Below are 24027 nucleotides of genomic sequence, written 5' to 3' on the forward strand. Positions count from 1 at the left end.
AGCGCATCTTTGGGAGCGCACCTTAAAATAAGACACTGTCTTATTTTCGGGGAAACAGGGTACCAGTGTGGGTGTCTGAGGACCTACGAGATGACGGGCTGTGGCCTCGCCCTCACACAGGGCTTGTCCCATTGCCTCGCCTGCTGGACTAACCCACCTTTGGGGTAGGAGGAACATCACCACTGAGTTCGGGATCCCCCAAATGTGTGAGGACAAAATAGAGAGTTACATGTTTAACAAGTGTGTGCTCTGGGCTCTGTGAGAGGCTGGGCTGTGGAGACTGTAAGACCACATGATCCCCACCCATTCCCCCCACCCTGGCTTCACAAGACGACTGACAAGGCAACGAGATTAGGGCAGAGCTGTCTTTACTGCACTAGGTCAAAGGCAAAGGCGGCAGAGACAATGTGTAAACGGTGAAGTTCGTTTCATAAGAAGAAAGATTTCTGTGAGTTTGGGATATATTCTGCAGTCTTCCTGGAAGAGGTGATGTGACACCTGGCCCAGAGCTGTGGTGATTGAGGGAGGCGGGGGGAGGCGGGGTAGGGCTTCCTAGAGAGCGAAAACCCCAACAGAAGCAGGGCCCGGCTAAAGCAGGGGTGAGCAGAGTGAATTGCTGAATTTGGGAACTCAATCAATAATCCTCTGACCCAGGCACCAGGGACACAGCCCTGAATGAGGAATAAGGTTCCCAACCATGGAATGTGTGTACGTGTATGGGAGACAGTGAATAAATAAGCACATCACAAAGCACAAGTGCCCCAACAGAGTGCCAGGGGCGGAGAGTGTGCCAGGGGTGCAGAGTGTGCTAGAGGCGGAGAGTGTGCCAGGGGTGGAGAGTGTGCCAGGGGTGGAGAGTGTGCTAGAGGCGGAGAGTGTGCCAGGGGTGGAGAGTGTGCCAGAGGTGGAGAGTGTGCCAGGGGCGGAGAGTGTGCCAGGGGTGGAGAGTGTGCTAGAGGCGGAGAGTGTGCCAGGGGTGGAGAGTGTGCCAGGGGTGGAGAGTGTGCTAGAGGCGGAGAGTGTGCCAGGGGTGGAGAGTGTGCCAGAGGTGGAGAGTGTGCCAGGGGCGGAGAGTGTGCTAGGGGTGGAGAGTGTGCCAGGGGTGGAGAGTGTGCCAGGGGCGGAGAGTGTGCTAGGGGTGGAGAGTGTGCCAGAGGTGGAGAGTGTGCCAGGGGCAGAGAGTGTGCCAGAGGTGGAGAGTGTGCCAGGGGCGGAGAGTGTGCCAGGGTGGAGAATGTGCTAGAGGCGGAGAGTGTGCAAGAGGTGGAGAGTGTGCCATGGGTGGAGATTGTGCGAGGGGTGGAGAGTGTGGTAGAGGTGGAGAGTGTGCCAGGGGTGGAGAAGCCAGGGGTGGAGGCAGGGGCTGTTGATGTGGCATGATCAGGAAGCCAGGTGACATCTGGTAAACCCCGAGAGAGAGATATCGCCGGGTAGATGTTGGGGCACGTGAGAGCATTCTAGGCTAGGAGAACAGCATGTGCTAAGGCCCTGGGCAGGGAATGTGCTGGGTGTGTGTGAAGGACCCCCAGGAGGTTGTGGGGCTGTAGTGAGGCAGAGCAAGGCGAGCTGAGTCCTGGGGAGCTCTGGGGTAGATGGGCAGCTGTTGGAGTCGAAAGGAGAGGTGACTAGCAGGGTGGGCTTCAGGGGAGACACCTAGGGAGCTGTTGTAACAATTCAGGGGCGAGCTGGAGGCCTGGACCATGACAGTAGCAGTGGGCAGTGGACGGAATGGGTGGAATTTGGAATCTGAAGATGTTTTAGCGATGGAGGAGCCAGGATTTCCTGGTGATTGGATGTGTGAGGAAGAGAAGTTGAAAGTGAGTCTAGGCTCTTGGGCTAAGAGGGAGGACTCGGGCAGAACTAGGTTTCAGGGGGTGGAACCAGGAGTTCGAGTTTAGATTTTTGACGTCTGACTTTCCCACCACATCTCCAAGGAAGGGGTGCAGGAGGCAGTTGTAAATACACGTGTGATTTTTAGTTCCAGAAAAAGATCCAGGTGGGAGATAGGAATTTGAAAGTTATTAGCATTTACATGATAATTGAGACCTTCTGATGGGATGGCAGCCCCCAGTGGGTGACTGCTGATAGAAAAGAGAAGACGTGAAAACGTGGGGACGAGGGACAGGAAGACCAGAAGTGACCCAGTGGAGGCAGCAACGGTTAAGACAGGTGCACGTCCTTCCCACTACAGAGAGCCGGGAGCCAGCGGAAGAACCGTCCTGAGATCTGGCCGGCGTCTTTGAAACACTCCCCACCTAGCTGCCGGCCAGGAGCAGCCGGGCTGTGACAGCTGCCGAGTCACTGCTGGAGTGAATCACAGAAAGTAGGGTGAGTAAACCGGGCTTCCTTGGGAGGATTCACGCAGAGGTAAGTTGGCCACAAGAGAAGAAATTGGCAAGTAGATACTTAAAAAAAAAAACTTTATTGGGGTATAATTTACATACAATAAATTCCCTCATTCTATGTACACCATTTGAGTTTCAACAAATGTGTAAAGTGACATAATCGCCCCCAGCACGAGACAGAGAATGTTTTCATCTCCTCAAAGGCTCAAGTAGAAATTAAAAGATATTCTTCACTGGCTCTGACCCATGGCTGCAGACAGGTTTTGTGCTATGTATTTGCAGATTGCTTCCTAAAGCTTTTAGCTACGAAACCTGAAACCTGCTGGCTGACTGAAGATTGGGTTGAGCAGTCCACAGTTAGCAAAATTTGTGGATCTACATAACGCAGAAGGAAGGGACTAATTTTATCATCTACATCTTAAATTACCTTGCATCCCAAGTAGTAGTCTGCTCCAGAAACACCCCCCCGATTGTAAACCTAAGGTGGTAGATAATTTTTATGAAAGGACACGTAAAACCCTTTGGACTAAGTACGTTTCAGACCAACACAGTTGGTGGGATACTGGGCAGTGGGTGGCTCAGGAGGTTGGCTGCATTTTGATGGGCTTCATCTTCCTCCCCTCTAGGAGACACAGGATGGACCATCTCCCCTGAAGTGAAGGAGAGAGCTCACAGCGAGGGCCTCCAAATCCCATGGACCGCAGGAGGGAAGCTGGGTGAAGCTGTCTTCAAAAGATCCACTCAGCCCCTGTGCCCATTCCCCACAGGAATTCTGGTGGGAAAGATGTCCACAGAGGCTGTCTCCACTGAAAATAGCTGGGGAGCACAGGTGAGGTGAGCCTGGGGCCAGACACAGATGGTCGGCAAGGGCAGCAGCTCTGGGGCACCTCCCCTGCTGACCGACTCAGGCCCGGCCTCTGCTCATACCCATGCCTGGGGGAAAGGCCTTGGAGATGCCATCAGGACATCCTTCAGACGCAGACCACGTGGTGAGCCCACCTGCAGAGGGGGATGGAGTCAGCCGTAAGGATCTGGGATTTAAATTCAGTTAACTTGAGGTTGGGTAAAACCCTTTATTGCTTTAGTCTTTGGAATTAGTCTGGGTTACCATCTTATTGGCCATGGTCCTTGGGGGCCTTAGTTGTCTCATCCCTAAAATGGGAGAAACATGACACTTTTGTGGGCATTAATACACAAATAATGCTGAGCCACCACAAGGGCCCGGTAAATGCTCTTTTTGTAATTATATGAATGTTCAGGGAGGCACGAAGACGTTCGTATCTTCACGAATGCGGCGCCTCTGTGTCCAGTAGTTCAGCCAGGACCTTGCAAATGTGCACATGACCTTGTGAGGAAGGAGTTGATCCCTCTTCCTGGCAGAAGAAATAGACCTGTTTGGCTGAGAGCCTCACACACACAGTAGTGTTCGGTAATGATCCCTGGGTGGCCACAGGCAGAGTCCAGGCATTTTTCTCCAAGGTTCATTGACTCAGTAATAACCCGAGGGAAGGTGTACGGTATGAAACTTGAGACGCAAAAAGCCCACGGCTGGGACCAGGACCAACAGAGGCCTCCCAGTCTGTCCCTTCCTGCCAGTTTCTCTATGGACCCTGGTGGGCTTGGGTGAAATTATCCTAGGGTCCATTCTAGCTGGAAGCCTTTGATCTCTGAACAAAATCAGAGTTTATAGGCACCCAAGGCAGTATCTGCCAAGCATCTTTACCATGCAAATATTGACACATCTCCTCTACCACAACCTCTGAATTTCCCTGAAATCTCTGCTCCAAAGCTAGTTTCCCATCAGCTCTGCAGGGCAGAGGAGCATTGCCAGGTGAACCTGCTCGGCGGGACTCAGCTTCTGGCAAACAGGAGAATGTTCCTGCTTCAGCAGGTAATGAGGGGCACCTGCCAGGTCCTTAAACTTTGCTTTTTCCCGGAGGTTTGGGGAATCAAAACAAGGCTGCTTCTGAGCGGACCTTGGCAGTGACCCCGGAGGCCAGATCTGTGTGTCAGAAGTAAAGAGCCCATTTTTCTTCTTTTTTTAAGTTGTAGGGAAGTAAACATAATATAAAACCTGCCGTTTCAGCTGTTCTTACGTGTGTAGTTCAGCGGCCTCAAGTGCATTAGTGTTACTGTGAAACCATGGCCGCCATCCGTCTCCAGCCCTGGTCCTCATCTTCCCAAATGGAAACTCCATGGTGGTTAAACACTCCCCCACTGCCACCCCCTTGCCCTGGCAGCCCCAATTCTATTGTCTGTGTCTGTGATCTTGGAGACTCTAAACACTGCATGGAAGTGGAATCAAACAGTATTTGTCCTTCAGTGACCTGTTTATTCCACTGAACACAACACTGGCGAAGCTCCTGTTGCAGCATCTGTCAGAGCCTCGTTCCTTTCAGGGCTGAGTGAGTCTTCATGGGGGATATAGATGTTGGCTTATCTATTCCCCCGTCAGCGGCCTTGTGGTGGCTTCCACCTTTGCCTATCATGAATAACGCTGCTGTGAACATGGTATCCAAGTGGAAAGACCCCTCTTGTGCCTCGTTTCACTGTGGGTCCCTCACCTGTGTTGAGAGGCTGCACAAGTTCCTGCCCGCCGAGTTGGGACGCCTCTCAAAGCAGCTCCAGTGTGGTTATTTTCTCAAATATACGCGTATCTTCCATAGTGCTGAAGCACAGCAGGGAGGAAAGGATAGTGGCCTAGAAAATGGAAAGCCAGTTCTTTAAGGTCCATTTCTATCCAAACAGAACCTTAACGGATGCTCACTGCATGGCGTGTTAGGATCAGGACTGCATCCTGAGGGAGCCTCCAGGACTCATTGGCTATGTGACGACATACCAGCCCCCTTCCGGTCAGTGCAGACAGGAACCAGTTGAGGAGCATTATGTAGAAATATCCTTCTGGCGCCTTTGGGGGATCTGGCAGAAACAGTGAGGCCTTGGCTTAAGGCATCTGGATCCTTCCTGACCATAGTTCCACATGTTCAACGGATTCCTCAGCAGTTTCTGCAGGTGATTGTGTGAGTATTTAAGGACAAACATCTGCCAGGGAGCATGCTTCCAAAGTGGGCAAAAGACAGGAGCGGACACTTGCCTGAGGAGGCTGTTCAGATGGTAAATCTGCACACAGAAAGACGTTCAACATCATCAGCCACCAAACTGAAATGACAGTGAGATATCGCTGATCAGACCACATAAAATAAGAAATCGTGACAGCATCAGCTGCTGGCTAGGACACAGGGACGCTGGCTCACTCGTCCCTTGCTGGGGAGTATGCAGAACGCGCAGTCACTGGAAATATGGTTTGGTGGCATCTTATAAAACTAAACGTGCAATTTCCAGAGACCCAGCAATTTCTACCCTGGGCGTTTATCCCAGGAAAATGAAAACTTACATTCACACAAACCTGTACATAAATATTCATTACAGCTTTGTTTCTAATAACTCCAAACTGAAAATAGTTCAATGCCCTGTAACGGGTGAAGGGTCAAATGGACTGTGGCACAGATGTCCCATAGGATGCCACCAGCCATAGAACAGGATCCTTGATAACTCAGAAAAAGTCAATCCTCAGAGGTTAACAAACTGTGCAATTTCACTTATATAATTTTAATTTAATTTTTTGAGACAGTCTCTCTCACCCTGGGTAGAGTGCTGAGGCATCATAGCTCACAGCAATTTCAAAATCTTGGGCTCAAGCAATCCTCCATCCTCAGCCTCTTGAGTAGCTGGGAATACAGGCTCCTGTCACAATGCCAAGCTGTTTTTAGAGATAGGGTCTGACCCTTTCTCAGGCTGGTCTCAAACTCCTGAGCTTAAGCAATCTACCTGCCTCTGCTTCCTAAAGTGTTAGGATCACAGGTGTGAGCCACCATGCCTGGCCCAGCTCACAGCAACTTTAAACTTCTGGGCTTTACCAATCCTCTCAGCCTCCTGAGTATCTGGGATTACAGGTGCTTACCACTACACCTGGCTAGTTTTTCTATTTTAGTAGAGATGGGGTTTCACTCTTGATCAGGTTAGTCTTGAACTTCTGAGCCCAGGCAATCCTCATGTCTCAACCTCCCAGAGAACTAGGATTACAGGCATGAGCCACCATTCCTGGCCTGTATGACAGTTCTGAAATAGCAAAATTATGGTGCTGGGGAACAGATGGTGTTTGCCAGAGTTAAGGGTGGGGGAGGGCGGGAGAGAAGGGCTGTGCGTATAAAAGGTAACAAGAGGGGTCCTTTTAATGGAAACGTCCTGTGTCCTGACCACTAGGGTGGATACAGGAACCTACACATGATAAAATTCTGGAACATTTTCTACTCTCCTAAAAGAAACCCCATTAGCGGGCAATCCTCACTCTCCTCCTCCTGACACTAAGTCCCTGGCAGTAACGAATCCACTTTCTAGCTCTATAAATGTGCCTATTCTGGACATTTCACATAAATGGAACCAAATGTGGCACCTTTTGGCCTGACTCCTTTAAGTTTGCTTACTGTTTTCCAGATTAACCCAGACCGTGGCCTATCTTAGTACTTCATTCATTTTGTGGTCAAATAATTTCCACCAAATAGATGTACCCCATTTCATTCATCTGCTCATCAGGGGGGAAAATTTTATTGTTTTTCCTTTAGTAATATACTAATGTAATATAATAAATACATAGTATATAATGATTTCGCTATGAGGATATGTGTGTGAGTTTCAGGTGGACGTATATTTCGTTTCTCCTGGTGTACAGCGGAGCAGAATTGCCGGCCACATGGTAATGGTGTGTTTAACTCTCTGAGTTGCTGCCAACTGGTTTTCCAAAGTGGCCGCACCATTTTGTTCTCCCAGCAGTGGCAGATGAGGGTTCCAGATTCGCCGCACCCTTCTCAGGACTCGGCACTACATGTCCTTTTGTCACAGCCGTCCTAGTGGGAGTGACCTGGTCTCTCACTATTGTCTTGGTTTGCGTTTCCCTGATTTCTCCCGAGTTGAGCAGCTTTCCACGTGCTCCTCAGCTGTTTGTAGATTCTCTTTGGAGAAATGTTCATTTAAATTCTTTGCTCCTTTCTAAAGTGGGTTAGTTGCCCTTTCATTATTGAGTTTCAAGCGTTCTTCCTGTTCACATACATACAGTCTTTCATACTTTCTAAAGGTAAGCATCTTATTAGACACGTGATTCACAAACATTTTCTTCTGTTCTGTGGGTCGTCTTTTTACTTTCCTTTTTAAGGAAGTGATATGCTCAGCGTGTTTGTTTAGGTCTGCTTTGAAAGCAACAGAGAAGCATGGAAGTAAAAATTGGTAAAGTCATACATTTTGAAAATTCAGATCCTTAGGGCTGGGATGAGTTTTGGACCAGTCAGCTGCCTGGTTTTAGAGACAGAGGCTGCGGCCTGGGCGGCCTGGGCCTCTCCTCCCTCTCACTCCTTCCGCCTTCTCCTTTGTATTGCTTTGGATGAAACATCCACCCCTTTTCTCTTCCTAGCTTTGGGAATGTCCCTTTGCTGATAATCTTCAGCAGCTTCCTGGAGCTGACCAGGAGGGAGATTAACAAGCTTTCCTGCGTCTGTTTCTGCATCTGAACTCCTCTCCCTGATTTTGCTTCCTGCCAAACACAAGAGCCAAGCCTCCCAAACTGTTCTAAGTGTTTTTTTTTCCCCCAGTGTCTTTTTTGAGTCTTCCCATAAACACAGATGAATTTGACTTGTCAGAATGAATTCCCAGAACTTCGCGTCACCACATTCCCATACATCTTTGTTCTGACAAAAGGCCCTCTGGTTTCTTGCCTTTTTGCCTTTTTTTATTTATGGTTTTCCTGCATGGCCAGGAGGAATGGCAGTGTCGATTTCTGACTCTGATCCCAGTTGCTTCTGAGGAACGCTGCGTCAGATCACCAGGCAGCTAAGTCATGAAGAGCAGGGCCCGGTCTTTGGGTTTGAGCTGTGTACCTGGCCTAACAGAGCCCTCTGTCAGCTACCAGCATTTGGGACCTGAACTTCACCCAGAGAGGTGAGTATGGGTGGCTGCCTGTCTCTGGCACACACTGTCATCTCTGTGCTTATCAAGTGACCCAGCACAGTGCCGGCTTCTTTACCTGGACATTCGGATCACGAGGATGGCAAAACCTGGATAAATACAGGTTTGTACTGATGGAAGCTAAACTATAAAGTTGAGGGTGTTAGGAGAATTAGGTTACTACTATTCGGTAAGGGGGACCTGAGACCTATAACCTGGACACACATAGAACAGGATCTGCTGAAGCTGAAGCTGTAACCCTGAAGGGCCAGAATGAATTTTCTGGAGCCACTTGGCCAGCTGCCACTGAGCCAGCATCTTCACTTAACTCCACAAACATAAACTGTACCCAGAAGCTCAGTCAGTTGTGCTGCTTGTACAACTGCTGAGACATGGGGACAGTCCTGGGGAAACACGTGGATGGACCTGTGTTGATCCCGGTCCTGGGGACTTTACTCTGGCACATTTGGCAGTGGCCATTGGGACCCATGGACCTCGGCAAGCCCAGGTGTTTGAAGATGCAGACAAAGACACATATGTGTGTCCATATGCATTCATGTACGCACTGTTAAAACTGGGACACATTAAACCTTAAAATAAAAATGTAAACATATTAGGGTGGCACCTGTGGCTCAAAGGAGTAGGGCACTGGCCCCATATACCGGAGGTGGCAGGTTCAAACACGGCCCTGGCAAAAAAATTGCAAAATAAAATAAAAAGTAAACATATTATATATTCATGGTAGAGAACCAAAAAGCATTTTCTCTACCAGAGAAATTATAAAGCCACCACTAACAATCTTACAATCCCATAAGTAATAACCACATTACTATTTTAAGGAATTTTTTTCCTTTAAGATCTCCCCTCCACCCCCTGCCCCCCGTCGGGGTCTTGCTGTGTTGCTCAGGCTGGAGTGCATTCAGTGGTGCAGCCTCTTGAACTCCTGGGCTCAAGCCATCCTCGCATCAGCCGTCTGAGTAGCGGAGACTACAGGTGCACACTCCCAAGTATGGCTAATTTTTTATGTTTTGTGCAGAGCAGGGACGGTGTTGCTGAGGTCTCCAACTCCTGTCTTCAAGCAATCCTCCTTCCCTGGCCTCCCACAGCCCTAGGATTCTAGGCATGAGCACCTGCTCCTGGCCCTTTTCTGATCTTTTTAAGGCTGGCATTGTACTCAACATGTTCCACCACACTCCCTCTCGTTGAATAAGGTATCAGGGAATTTGAAGTCAGTGGAAGAAAGAATAGATAGTTTCATAAACAATATTTGGGGGACTGACTGTTCATTGGGAGGAAGTGAATTAGTTAGATTCTTAACTAACAACACACACAGAAATATATCCCTGACATATTAACTACATTTTAAATAAAACCATAAAAGTAATAAAGTGAAATGAAGGAGACATTTTTTTAACCTTAGATTGGGGCGGGGGGGGGTGTCTTTCAAAGCCATTTTTAGAAATGAACAAATTTGATGGGGCCAAAGTGTCAGATGTTTGTAGAACGAAATGACCATATGTGGAGTCCAAAGACAAGAGAGAGAGACAGAGCATTTGTGTCATCAGAAAGGGCGTTATTTTCAATATACGAAGAGATGTTATAAACCCACAAGTAAAAGAAAAAAAAGAAAACCAGGCAAGGACGTTCAGAGACTGTTCCCAGGATATAGGAAAGATGCCTGACTCCAGTGAAAGTAAACAAGAAGCAAATTAGAACAAATTCAGTCCTTGCCATGATGATTTCTCTTCCAGCATGAAATCCACTGAGGAAGTGTCAAGGACCAGGTCGTTCTGAAGTCAGAAGTCCTGCAGGCTTTCATTTTAAGAACAACTAGTTTATTGTACTTCATTTGAAAAAAGTTAGTTTTGGCTTGGTGCCCATAGCTCAGGGGTTAGGGCGCCAGCCACATATACTGAGGCTGGTGGGTTCAAACCCAGCCCAGGCCTGCTAAACAACAACGACTACAGCAACAAAAAAATAGCCGGGCAATGTGGCGGGCGCCTGTAGTCCCAGCTACTTGAGAGGCTGAGGCAAGAGAATCGCTTAAGCCCAAGAGTTTCAGGTTGCTGTGAGCTGTGATACCACAGCACTCTACCAAGGGCAATATAGTGAAACTCTGTCTCAAAAAAAAAGTCAGTTTTAAAAACATAGATGGATCATCAGCACAGAAGTTGGCACATTTGTGCTATAGGCCTGGAAGAGGGGAGCCTGGGCTGGGGGAGGACCTGAGCACGGTCTTGGTGAGACAGTTTTCCTGAGCAGAGCCCCAGTTTCCCCAGATGCTGCTGATGAGGAAATGGGTTTTAAAGGGCAAGTGATGCTAAGCTTTGCAGAACCGACTTTCTCATGAGCGCTGCGGTTGATCCATCTACACTGGGTTCCAGGTACACACTCACTCTGGCAAACACCTGGGCACCTGGACTTGTGCATGTGAAATGAACAAACTAAGGGACAGTGTGGAATTTCAGCTGTCAGTGCAAATCCATCCTACTGCAGAGCCACCAGATGGGAGGCTATTGTTTTAGGCTGTTTCGTGTTGCGATATTGGAATACCCGAGACTGGGTAACCTCTGAAAAATAGAAATGTCTTTGCCACAGTTCTGGAGGCTACTAAGTCCAAACCAAGGGGCTGGCAGGGGCGCCTGGTGAGGGCCTTCCTGCAGCTCCCCCGACAGCGGCAGGTGGGAGGCGCCCTTTGTCACGCCCCCTTTTAGGAGCCCTAATCCCATTCATGAGGGAGGAGCCTCACGAAGCCCCACCCCTCAATAACATCGCTTGGCAACACCTAAGTTTTAGAGGGGACACGTTCCAACAGTAGCAGCTCTGAACCACGGGCGGGTCGTTCCATCAGCGTGGTCATATCCTGTGTCCTGGCTGCGCTTAGAGGTGGTCCACTGACATGGGCTCTCCGGTCATCTGGGTGGCAACAATGTCCATAATTTTATCAAATTTGCCTCCTTTCTGGTGTCCATTGGATAAGACTAGGTGTCTGGAATTTTAATGGGCACTTGAATCACCTGGGGGTGTAGTAAACTGCAGATTCGGACCCACCAGGTCCTGGGGTGGAGCTCATGATCCTGTGTTTATTTCTACAGGGACCAGTAGAGTCAGTGTCACCTGAGGATGGGTGGGAAATGCAGACTCTGGGGCTCCTACCCCACCCACTGATAAAGAGGTTCCATGTTAAGAAGGTCCAGCACAGAGGGGCACTGCCTGAAGATTCAGCCGTGCTGTCCACACAGGGCCCTGGGGCTGCAGGTGACCCCTCACAAGTGCCCTTACATGCACTGCTGCCCGGGGCAGGCTCCTCAAACCCCATCCAGACCGCTCATCCTTTTTGATTCCAGGCTACGTGGATGGTCCTCGGCTCCATCCTCGTGGTCATTTTCCCGACAGCACGGGGGGGCAGGGAACCACAGGTGGTCCCCTGTGCCCCTTCCTGGGCACCTGTGTGGCCTAGCAGGCCTTCCTCTCTCCACTTACTAGCTGTGTCCTCTCTGCAGTCCAAGGGACATTGGACAAAGATACAGACTGAGGACATTTTATTGACCTCCAGTGCTGGAAGGTGCTCCGGGAGGGGACAACAGGAGGTTGCATCCTATTATACCACACTCCTATCCCACCCCCAGAGCAGTCAGGCCTGGGCTCCTGGGGTGATGTGCACGGGAGAGGGGCTTATAAGGATTTATTGACCTAATAATGGCAGCAGGACACCTCGGGAGAAAGCAGTGTGATGTCCCCAACTTGTCTCCACGAAACCAATGTTCAAGATTTTATTGGCCCCATTATACCTCTATGGCCCCCTTCCCTGGCCTGGCTCCCATATCACCCAGACCATCTCTGTTCCAGGGGATTCACCCAGGCGACAGGAGGGGCCGTGGCTCTTCTTTCCACAGTCAGTGGGAGTCAATAGGATGTCACATTTCCAAATTATATTTGTAAAAAAAACCCAAACAGAAACTAAACGACATGCGCTAACTGTAGAGTGTGTACGTGTGCACAGTTCCCTGCCCCCCCGTGCTGTCCTAACATGCTGGACCAAGGCAGAAAGACCATCATGGACACACAGATTTATCCATCAGACCCCTCGTTCTGACAAGGAGAGAAGCAGAAGGGGCAACGTCAAGTTTCTGGTCGTCGTGCTTTTCTCCAAATTCCTTTGAATGTCAAGCCTGTCCGGTTCATGTTACACCTCTTGAAACACTGGGTCGTTACAGCCTCACTAATATTATCCCGTGTGTAAATTACCTAGATGCTAGAATAGGGTCTATCCTCCCCTACGGGCAACCTCCCTACTCTGCACCGCTTTCTTACCAGGATCACAACTTGCATCTGGCAGGAAAGCGGGGGCGTCCCCAGGGTGAGCTTGCCTGACAGAGGCCTTTGCCCCTGAGTCAGGACTGCCCGCTCCAGTGAGTCCTCTCACCTGGTGCGCGCATTGCCACCTGCACTGTCAGTCTTTAGGGCGTCCCGGACTGGAGGGGGAGGCAGGAGGGTGGATTTGTCTGTTCTTGGACTCTCAGTAATGAGGACTTCTCTTATCCATGCAGGATGAGGAGAGTCCCCGTGTCCCTTTTCCATCTCCCAAGGTCATGAGAGAAGCTGGAGCCTGAAGAAGGCAGTGTCTGGGGAGCTGGGGGTGGGGAGAGGGGAATACAGGCACAAGCCAGTTGTGTTTGACAGACTCCCTCTAAAATGCTGTTTTGGAGATTACTTGAACATCTTACAGTAAATTGTCAAGATGGTGACTTCTCAGCTCCGTTACCCTTGGAAGGCCCTTTCCCCGGCACTCATTTTGATTTGAATTCTGGTGTTTTCCTGTAGCCCAGCTCAGCATTCTGACAGGAGCACAGAGGGTGGCAGGGGTATCCTCCAGGATCCGCCCAGACACCAGCCCCCTTGCAGTCAGTTTCTGTGGCTCTGCCTTGTCGAAATGTCCATCTCATCAGGGAAGCAGGGACATGGAACTTGGCTGGGCCTCCCCCAAAGGTGCTTGCAGACACGGATGGTTCAGGGACCAACCCCAACCTGGCCTTGCTTTCCCCCCTGTGGCACAGGCCTGCCTTTGGATAGTTCCTCTTCTGGGGTCCTCCATCCAGGAGTCCCCACTTCTGCAGGGCTGCCGGGGACTGTGTCCCCTAGTCTACGACTTTTATTCCCCATATAACCTCATATGTGCAGGAACCTCTGACACTAACGCTGCTGTGTGACAATGATCCCACCCCAGCTGGGGGTGAGGTCTCTGCCTGGTTCTTCCTTCCAGAAGGAAAGGGTCATCTTTGTCCTTCTGCGTTTGACTTATTTCGCTTAGCACAGTGTCATCTAGGCTGACCCATGTTTCTGCAGGCGATAGGCTTTTGTTCCTGCTTATGGCTGAATAGTATTCCAGGTTGCATACACCCTGCATTTAAAGCTCCACTGATCTGCTGATAAACATTGAGGATCATTCCACGTGGTGGCTATTCGAGTAGCTCTGCAGTGAACACCAGTGTGCAAGCATGGACCATTGCACTGTCCCTCACATACGTGTACAGTTGTTATGTGTCAATGGAAATACAATTCAAGAAAGGAAACAGCAGCACAGCAGCAAAGGAGGAAGGCGTGGTTCTGTGGCAAAGGGAGCGATGACCGTAGCCTCTGGTCCTTGGCACCTTCAGGATTTCCCCTTTAAGCCAAAGTCATGCCCTTCCTGGGTGGCACCTGGCAAGTGACGATGACCCAGTAGAAGAAGCTAGGACTGATGTCCAGTTGAAGCCCACAGGGGACATCAGAACACAGTTACTTGCACCATGTACTTCCTGGGGGACAGGCCAGGCCGTGTGGGGGCTGCAGCGGCTGCTCACACACAGTGGCCGCCCCTCCCTGTGGGCAGCTCCCTGTCCCAAGCCATAGCAGCGCACACGGCCGACACTTCTTGCCGGGTCGATAGCCACCTGGGCCCTGCAGGAAATAGGCCCAGTGAGTGCTTCATTACCAGTGCTCACCTCCCTTCCTTTTCTAGCCCCTCCCCTGGATGTTCCAAGGCCCCAGGGGAGGGACAACTTTTTTTTGCAGGGGTGGCCATTGCCTATGAGCATTTGCAGGGTGGGCAATAAGGCAGGGGCAGGTGATGGGAGGCCCTCCTCAGGCTAAAGACTGACATTCTCTGCAGATGGTGAATATCTTATTTTCTATTAATAAATAAATATACTTATCCATAAAACGACATGCTGCCATCTTTATATTCACAGCAGCAGATTCAGAAACGCACTGGCCAGTGCCGAGGGGTTCCCAGCCTGGAACTGATGGTCAGTAGTGCTGCAAACCTCCACTTGAGGGCACTGTGACCCCAGTGTTGTGCCAGTGTCCCTTTCAACTGGACCCTGGGCAGGTGTCCATCGGTCCACCTCTCCATCAAGCTCTCCCTGTGCTCCTGAAGGAATGAGGGAGGTTTCCATCCCCGCCAAGGACGGAGGCCTTGAGCCAAGTGACTGTTTCTCTGTGCAGAGGGAGGTTGGGGCATCCTTGGCCACTGGAGGTCCCACGCTGGTGAGAAGAGCTGGGCAGTGCTGACCACTGCAGGGGCGGTTGCTCCTTGGTGCTGTGTGGTGGTGCCTACCCCCAGTTTGAAGAGTTATTGGTGGGAGAGAGGCTGGTCCACCTTCTCCAGGGACCCCATGGTCTGGGACAGCCTGACCGGCAGCAAGGTCACCCCAGGCCTGGAAAGCCAGCCCACAAAGCTGCACTAGAGCTCTCCTGCATCTGGTTGCTATTTTAGCATTGGTTAACCTCTGAATCATTTCCCCGTTCCCGGGGGCCAGCGCAACAGGCAGGAGCTGGCTCCATCCAGGTCAAGAGTAGCCCAAATCCAGATACTGAGCATTTAGAGGAAGGTACAGGCCAGCCTCTGTAGGGCAAACTGACCTGAGCTGTCCTGGAGTTCCTTCCCACCACACTCCAGGGCCACACAGGAGACCATGATGATTCCGTTTCTCATCAGCTCATTATTAGAAGTGTTATTTAAGCCGGATAGTGCAATAATCCTTTTCCCTGGCTATGTGTGAGTATGTATCATGTGAGACTCAAAGTCACTTGATGTCATGAGGAAAATAAAAAGATTCCCCACATAGGGCAAAAATAATTTGCACGGCCAACTTGGGGTAGAATGTTCTCAAATGAACTCCAGTGGTCCTCTGGCTTTCAGAGGGGCAGGCAGGTACCACCATGGAAGGGCCGTGTAACAAAAGGCCCTGGCTGGGTGCATTATAATTTGCTCCAACCAGTTCCAGAGTCCTCATGTTTCCAGTGATGTGAAGAGAAATACTGATGTTGCAGGATGTGGGCATTGTGCTTAATATGAATACACACACAAAAGCTAAGCAAGGGTATTTTGGATGTCTTGTTGGGGAGCATGTAATTAAATTCATCTCAGAGAACCCTTTGAAGTCTGCAGCTCACTGTTTTATATAAAAGTAATATTTCCCATCAGCTGATCTGTCAGTTGTAGAATTCCAGCAAATTGAGAAAGTTGCTGAGGCAGAATGAATTAGCTTCCACGTGGAGTCAAATCTGTCTCACAAGGGGGAGGATTGTCACGCCTGCTCTGTGGTTCGAGTTAAGCATCTGTCTCCCCTCCAGGACCACACACTGTGCTCAGGGATGCTTGGGATGCCCAGGACTGAGCACACGTCTCTGCACAGGCCTATGGTCTCCAAGAGGAGACCCATAGAGACAAGTGTGGAAAGCATTGGCTTCTGGTTGGTATCAGCTTCTGCCAGGCCTACCCACCCTTGGCTGCCACATTAGGAGATGCCCCCACCCTGTGAGGCTGGCCAGCAGGGCAAAGTGTTACATCTCACCAGGCAGACGGTGGTGGAGGTGGCGGGCATCTCTGTGAGCTCACCGTGAGTTCTGATATCTGCTGGGAGTCTTGAGTCCCTCAGTATCTCCTGGTCCCAAATGAGAGGCCTTGAAGGGGCCCTGATCCTGCTGACCCCTGTCCCTGGCCCTTTGGTCAAATGTAGGCCTAGTCCTGTGTCTTCCGTGTCCCATTCTCTAGACCAGACTGAGAAGACTCTGCTCTTTGTCTGGCATTCCCACTCTCCGGAATCCTGGAGCCCGGTGGCTGTTGTGGCAGGACAGGGTGTTGGCCGAGAAGCAGAGAGTTGGGTGCTGGGCTCAGAGTCGGGGCAGCATGGAGAGTAAGAGGAATGAGCTAGGACTGTGGGAGTGCCAGTGGGGAGGGATGTGTGTGTGGAGCCATGGGGGCTCACGCTTGTCTCCCTGGGTCTCCTCTTGGAGATCGTAGGCCTGATGCATGATGCAGCTATTAGCTGGGGGAGCAGGGTGAAGTGGGGCTTCCAGGGTTGAACTAGGAGGCCGCCTTTCTCCCCTTTCTCTCCTCTAGTGTTTTTACTCTACAGATTGAAGTGATGGTGTCCCTTCACTTCCTACTCCATCGTTTAGCTGAGAAAATACATATGTTTTTCCATAATTTTTTTGGTCATTAATTGATTGCTTAAAACTCCCATTTTCCATTGTTGAACATGTTATCCACTTTTAAAAAACTTATCATAGGATTCTAGATGTGCTACCTAGGAACATATAGAGATAAGGCTTTAGCACAAAAATTAAAATGAGACACTACGGAATCTACTTTCCTACATCTATCAAATTTATGCAGCTTTTGAAGTCACATTTTACTCTACCACTACAAAGCTTACACACAAAGCATTATAGTGGGAAAAGCCTCCGTTTTAAAATTGCAATCTAGTTTCATCTAATTTACACTTGCACATGATACATACATATATATATATATATAATTGCAAAATTGGAGCAGTGTGTATTAAATGGAAAATCTTGCCTTTTTGGCTTGCTGAGCACCACCATGGTGGTAGACAAGAACAAATGCCTTACGAAAGGTGGCAAAAAGGGAGCTAAGAAGAAAGTGGTTGATCCATTTTCTAAGAAAGATTGGTATGATGTGAAGGCACCTGCTATGTTCAACATAAGAAATATTTGAAAAACATCAGTCACCAGGACACAAGGAACCAAAATTGCATCCAATGGCCTCAAAGGTTGAGTGTTTGAAGTGATCTGCAGAATGATGAAGTTGCATTTAGAAAATTCAAGCTGATTACTGACGATGTTCAGGGCAAAAACTGCCTGACTAACTTCCATGGCATCGATCTTACCTGTGACAAAATGTGTTCTATGGTTAAAAAATGGCAGACTATGACTGAAGCTCATGGTTATTTGCTTCATCTGTTCTCTGTTGGTTTTACTAAAAATCACATCAGATAAAGAAGACCTCTTACACCCAGCACCAACAGGTTTGCCAAATCCAGAAGTAAATGATGGAAATCATGACCAGAGAGGTGCAGATGAATGCGTTGAAAGAAGTTGTCAATAAATTGATTCCAGACAGCATTGGGAAAGACATAGAAAAGGCACACTAATCTACTTATCCTCTCCATGATGTCTTCATTAGAAAAGTAAAAATGCTGAAGAGGCCCAAGTTTAATTGGGAAGACTCATGGAACTTCATGGTGAAGGCAGTAGTTCTGAAAAAACTACTGGGGATGAGACAGGTGCTAAAGTTTAACAAGCTAATGGATATGAATCACCAGTCCAAGAATCAGCCCAAAATTCAGGCTTTTAATAACGACAAAGAGTCCCATTTGTGAAAAAAAAATCAATTGGAAAATCTTGGCAAAAATTAGAAAGTGACAAAATAAGTAAACATTAACCTCATTATCTGGAGATCACTGCCAATTGTGATGTATGACCTCTGATTCTGTGTGCATATACATGTATGTGTGTGCCCTAATGATCACACACCTAACGTGCATGTACATGTGCATGTGTGCCCTAATGATCACACACCTAATGTGCATGTACATGTGCGTGTGTACCCTAATGATCACACACCTAACGTGCATATACATGTACGTGTGTGCCCTAAGGATCACACACCTAACGTGCATGTACATGTACGTGTGTGCCCTAAGGATCACACACCTAATGTGCATGTACATGTACGTGTGTGCCCTAAGGATCACACACCTAACATGCATGTACATGTGCGTGAGTACCCTAATGATCACACACCTAACGTGCATGTACATGTATGCGTGTGCCCTAATGATCACACACCTAACGTGCATATACATGTACGTGTGTGCCCTAATGATCACACACCTAACGTGCATGTACATGTACATGTGTGCCCTAAGGATCACACATGTAAAGTGTATGTAGATGTACATGTGTACCCTAACGTACATCACATTGATTATATTTCATATTTGAAGCTGTGTTTTGAGATTTGGTAACTATCAAGAGATATATTTTCATAAAAAATGTAAAGATCTTAATATATATAGTGCCAAAAAAAAAAGAAAGGCTAAAAATGAAAAAGCCAACTATCCTCAAAAAGTTAGAAAAAGAACAACCAATTAAATGCCAAGAAGGAAAAAAATGTGACAGAGCAGGAACTAAAAAAATTACAATAGATGGCCATCAAATCCAGGGAGGATTTGAAAATGTTTCTAAAGAAAAGATAAAGTCCTGGTGAAATTTCCTTAATAAATACAACTTACCAAAGTTGACACTAGCAGAAATAGAAAATCTGAATAGTCATACAGTGTGTTAAATAGGAAATTAAAACCCTTTCCACAAAGAAAATTCTAAATTGATTCACCAGGAATGCTACCAAACCTTTACAAAAAGAATGCCAATCCACACACATAAATTCTTACTAAGAATAGAAAAATAAAAAATATTTTACTACTGATTTCATGAGATCTTGATATGAAAACCTATTGTAACAAGAATATTATAAGAGAAGAAAGTTACAGGACAGTCTCATTTAAGAATATAGAGGCAAATATTCTAAGCAAATATTTCCAAAGAAAATAAAATCATCTATAAGAAAGACAATATATCACAAACACAACCTTGTACTTGAGGAAGGAACACTGGTTTAAACCCTATTAATCCACCAATGATCTCACACCTGTAAAAGAGTAAATTAAAACGATGAGTGACAGCTTCGAATGCTGAGGGGGATCGAAGAAACTGGATCACTCGTACGCTACAGTTGGGGATGGGAAACGGCACTGCTGTTCTGGAAGTCTGACATTTCTGACAATTTCTTACAGAGCTAAACATATAAAGACCCAGCAATTGCATTCTTGGGCCCTTATCTCAGGTTTTCACTAGGAAAGTTATATTTACCAAAATAAGGGAAGTTATAAAAAGCTGTATGCATACCTGTAAGTGGCTTTATTTGTGTAATAGCTAAAAACTAGGATCAGCCCAGATGTCCTTTGACAGGTGAGTAGTTAGATGACTGAGGGGCATCTGTACCACAGGAAACTGTAAAGCAATAAAAGGCAACAGACCTTTGATACAGGCAGCAACCTGGAATTATACCCATGGAATCATGCTGAGTAAGAAGAGCCAGTCCTCGAAGGTGTCAAACAGTATTATTCCATTTATATAACAAAGTCTTAAAAATGGAGAATAAATGAGTGATCACTAAGGTTGGGGGTGCAGGATGGGAGAGGACGTGGGTGTAACAGGGCAGCCGGAGGGGGCTGTGGTGTTGGAGTTATCTGTAGCCTGGCTGTGGTCACAGAATCTGCACAGGGGATAAAACTGTATAAAACTTAATAATCAGATTCCCACATGCAAGACTGTGGGAATCTGCATAAAATCGGTATGTTGTATCAATGATATTATACCATAGTTGTGCTAAATGTTACCAGGAAAGACTGAGAAAAATGTACAGGAGATCTCTCTCTCTCTCTGTTGTTTTTTAAAAGCATGTGAATCAATAATTCTTTCAATAAAATTCAATTAAAATCATTCAATTAAATGAATGACATGAAGAGGAAAGTCATGTGATTATGTCAATTTAGAATCATCTTTTATAAATTTAATAAAACGGGCATAAGGTAGGAATTCTGGTAGGTGCCTAAATTCTGTAAAGTATAGGCATAGTTAAATGTGTGTGTGTGTATCCAGCTTTGTCCTATTTTGCTTTTCTATAATGGCTCACTACTCAGGAGTCACATAGTTGATGGTCATAGAGGTTCTTAGCTTTCTTCATTGCTTCCAAGGTAACAACCCTGTGAAACCTAAGGCTGGTTTTGGGGGTGTCTTGTAGACTCTGCATTCTGGTGGACCAACTGGCCTAACCAGATCAGTAACCTGCACCACAGAACTGACCCGAGTGGTCTTGTGACCCTCTCACTGGGAATAACTCAGCACAGGAAGACAATTTCTACTTCCCAGTTCTGTGAGTTCATCGCCACCAGTCAGCCCCAAATTATCTTTAAAAACCTTGGCTCCAAATTCTCAGGGGGATGGATTTGAGAAATTTCGTTCTCCTTCCTGCATGGTACCTTGTGATGTTAAACTCTTTCTCTGCTGTCTTGGTGTGTGGGCTTCCTACTGAGTAGCACGCAGTCATAAATCGAGGCAGAAAAGTATTTAATGTAAGTCAGCATCTATGCATCATCAAATTCTTAGCACACTAGATCTGATAAAGCATATTTAAAACAAAACTATGTCAAATTTTGTACTAAATGATTCAATATTGAACATTTTCCTGTTGAGATCTGAAACAAGGATGCCATGTATCATCACTTCTATTTAGCATCTTAACTAGAGGGCCAAGCCAGTGCAATAAAGCAAGAAAAAGAAATATGAATTATAAGAATTTCATACAAATAAATAAAACTGTCATTTTCAAAGACAATATGACAGCCATTAACCCCTCCAAAGAATCTACAAATAGATAATTAAATTTAGATACTAAGTTTAGCTGGTTTCTGGGTGTAAACGTCAATCCTTTCTCTATGTATGAGTAACAAACATGTACACAGTGAAATTTAAAAAAATTTATAGTATGAAATTATTGAATGTGTAGAGGCGAATATAAGAAAAGATGTGTAAGATTTCTCTATCGAAAATTAGAAACATTATTAAGAAAATTTAAAAGCCTGAATCAAATGCTGGGAAACACCACTTTCATGGATTGGCAAACTCAATAATGTAAAGATGTCTGTTTTCAAATTGACCTATAGATTCAACATAATCCACATTTAAATATAAGATTTTGGGAGGTGGAAATGGACAAGCTGATTGTAAATTCATTTAGAAATGCCAAGTGTCAAATATATCTGAGACACTTTTGGAGAAAAATAAGGTGGGCAAAAAATGATTTACTCCATAAATTTATTGTAAAGCTACAGTAGTCCAGTGTTGTACTGCCAGAATGATAGACAATTAGACATAGGCGACCCGAAGAAAGGATCCACAAGTGAGTCATTGTATATATGAACACTTGTTTTTATTTTTTATTAGTTTTTAATACTTTTTAAAAGAGATGATGTGGGTGGCACCTGTGGCTCAGTGAGTAGGGCGCCATATACCGAGGGTGGTGGGTTCAAACCCAGCCCTAGCTGAACTGCAACCAAAAAATAGCTGGGCGCTGTGGCGAGCACCTATTGTCCCAGCTGCTCGGGAGGCTGAGACAGGAGAATCGTGAAAGCCCAAGAGCTGGAGGTTGCTATGAGTCCTGTGACATCATGGCACTCTACCGAGGGTGGTAAAGTGAGACTCTGTCTCTACAAAAAAAAAAAAAAAAGAGAGAGAGATGATGTTTCACTGTGTTGCCCCAGCTCTGGCCTCAAACTCCTGTGCTCAAGTGATCCTCCCTCCTCAGCCTCCTGAGTAGCAGGGACTACAGGTGTTTGCCACTGCACCTGGTAACAATTATTTTTGAAGACACAAAGGGGTTTGCAAAGCAGTTGGGAAAAAGGACAGTCTGTTCAATAAATGGTGCCAGGCAATTGGGTCTATTATATATTCATGTGGATAAGAAATGAAACTTAGGGCAGTGCCTGTGGCTCAAAAGAGTAGGGTGCCTGCCCCATACACCGGAGGTGGCGGGTTCAAACTCGCCCTGGCCCAAAACTACAAAAAAAAAAAGAGAAAGAAATGAAACTTAAACCATAAACAAAAATCAATCCCAGGAGAAATGGTAGATACAAATGTGATAAATGAAGCAATAAAATTTCTAAAGATATTAGAAACAATAGCTTCAAATCTTGAGAGAGACAAGGAGCTCTTACATAGAACACAAAAATGCTGTAACCGCAGAGGAAAAATTGATAAGCTAAGTTGCATTAACATTATGAACTTCTTTTCGGGCAGCGCCTGTGGCTCAGTGGGTAGGGCGCCAGCACCATATACCGAGGGTGGCAGGTTTGAACCTGGCCCAGCTAAAATGCAAGAAAACATAGCTAGGCGTTGTGGCAGGTGTCTCTCGTCCCACCTACTTGGGATGCTGAGGCAAGAGAATCGCCTAAGCTGGCTCTCTATCTAGGGCGACAGCTTGAGGCTCTGTCTCAAAAAAAAAAAAAAGAAAAAGAACATGAAACGATGCCGTTGGGACAGTGAGAGGATGCTACAGCCTGGGGAACAATATTCACAACATACGTACCTGTAAATAGTAAACACAGAAAGAAACTCAAAATCGGTGGAAAAGATGGGCAATAGAAAAGTAGAAAATCAGCTCTATAGGCTTTTTACAAAAGTTTATCCAATCGCTAAGCATGTAAAAAGGCGTGAATCTCAGTAGTCATCTGTGAAAAGGAAACTAACCCGTGTGTGAGATTGCCACACCCCTCCAGCGTGGGGACAGTAACAACAGCGACCTCACCGAGCGGGGAGGACGGAGAGCAGTGAAGTCTGCACGCACTGCTGTGTGGGTGCAGCTGGGACAGTGGGGGGCAGACCGTGGGCACTGCTGGCCCCGAGGGAGGTGCTGGGGTCTGCAGCTGCTGTCACAGGCGAGCCCCAAAACACAGTGTGCGCACCTGTGCACAGAGAGATGTGCACGTGGGTTCCACAGCATCGTGTTGATATTAGTCCCAAACCGGACAAAGGAAGACATGTGTTTGTTGACAGTAAAATAAAAAATCCTAAGTGTGGTTTCCACAAGGGGACACTCACCAATGATGGAAATGCAGGAGCTGCTGCCGCTGGCAGGGAGGCGGAAGGGACGCAGGAGCGCCGCACTGGCTGAAGGAAGCCAGGCAAGAAGTACCATTCTTCACTCCATTCCTGTGAAGGGCAGAGCCGGTGAAATTCACTGAGGGTGCTGGAAGGCAGGGCACTAGTTCCCTCTGCGCAAGGCGACAGGCCTGGCAAGGGCTGGCAGCATCTCCAGCCCTGGGTCCAAGTCGATCTTATCTCTATGTGTCCGGAACAAACACATGTTGAATTTCTCTTCTCACTTGGGTCATGATTCAAGAAGAGCATTGAAGTTTATCCCCCTCTTATGGACATTTGTGTTTTGACAAGACTATTAGAAAGTGTTATTTCAAAAGAATGAGTCTCTACTGGCATTTTCAGGCACTATGTGTGCTATGGTTTGAATATTAGTCCCATTCAAAATTCATTTTTACCTTAATCCCCAGTGTGGCAGTCCCGGGAGGTGGGTTTTTAGGAGGCAGAGCCCTCACGAATGTATTAATCCATCCACTGGTTAGTGGGTTAATGCGTCACCTGGGACTGGGAAACACGTCTTCACAGAGGAGAAAGAGACCTGAACACTCAGCCCCCTTTCCAACCAATGTCCCCCGCCTTGTGACTCTGCAGAGGGTCCCCATCGCCAGAGGGCCCGGACCAG

The 24027-nt window shown here is 47.3% G+C and overlaps 1 pseudogene; it reads left to right on the forward strand.

Moving 5' to 3' along the window:
• The first annotated feature begins 17208 nt into the window (after window positions 1-17208).
• On the forward strand, window positions 17209-17982 carry LOC128589790 (40S ribosomal protein S3a-like; annotated as a pseudogene).
• The last annotated feature ends 6045 nt before the right edge of the window (window positions 17983-24027 follow it).

Source organism: Nycticebus coucang, chromosome 7 (assembly GCF_027406575.1).
Source record: "Nycticebus coucang isolate mNycCou1 chromosome 7, mNycCou1.pri, whole genome shotgun sequence".
Taxonomy (NCBI): domain Eukaryota; kingdom Metazoa; phylum Chordata; class Mammalia; order Primates; family Lorisidae; genus Nycticebus; species Nycticebus coucang.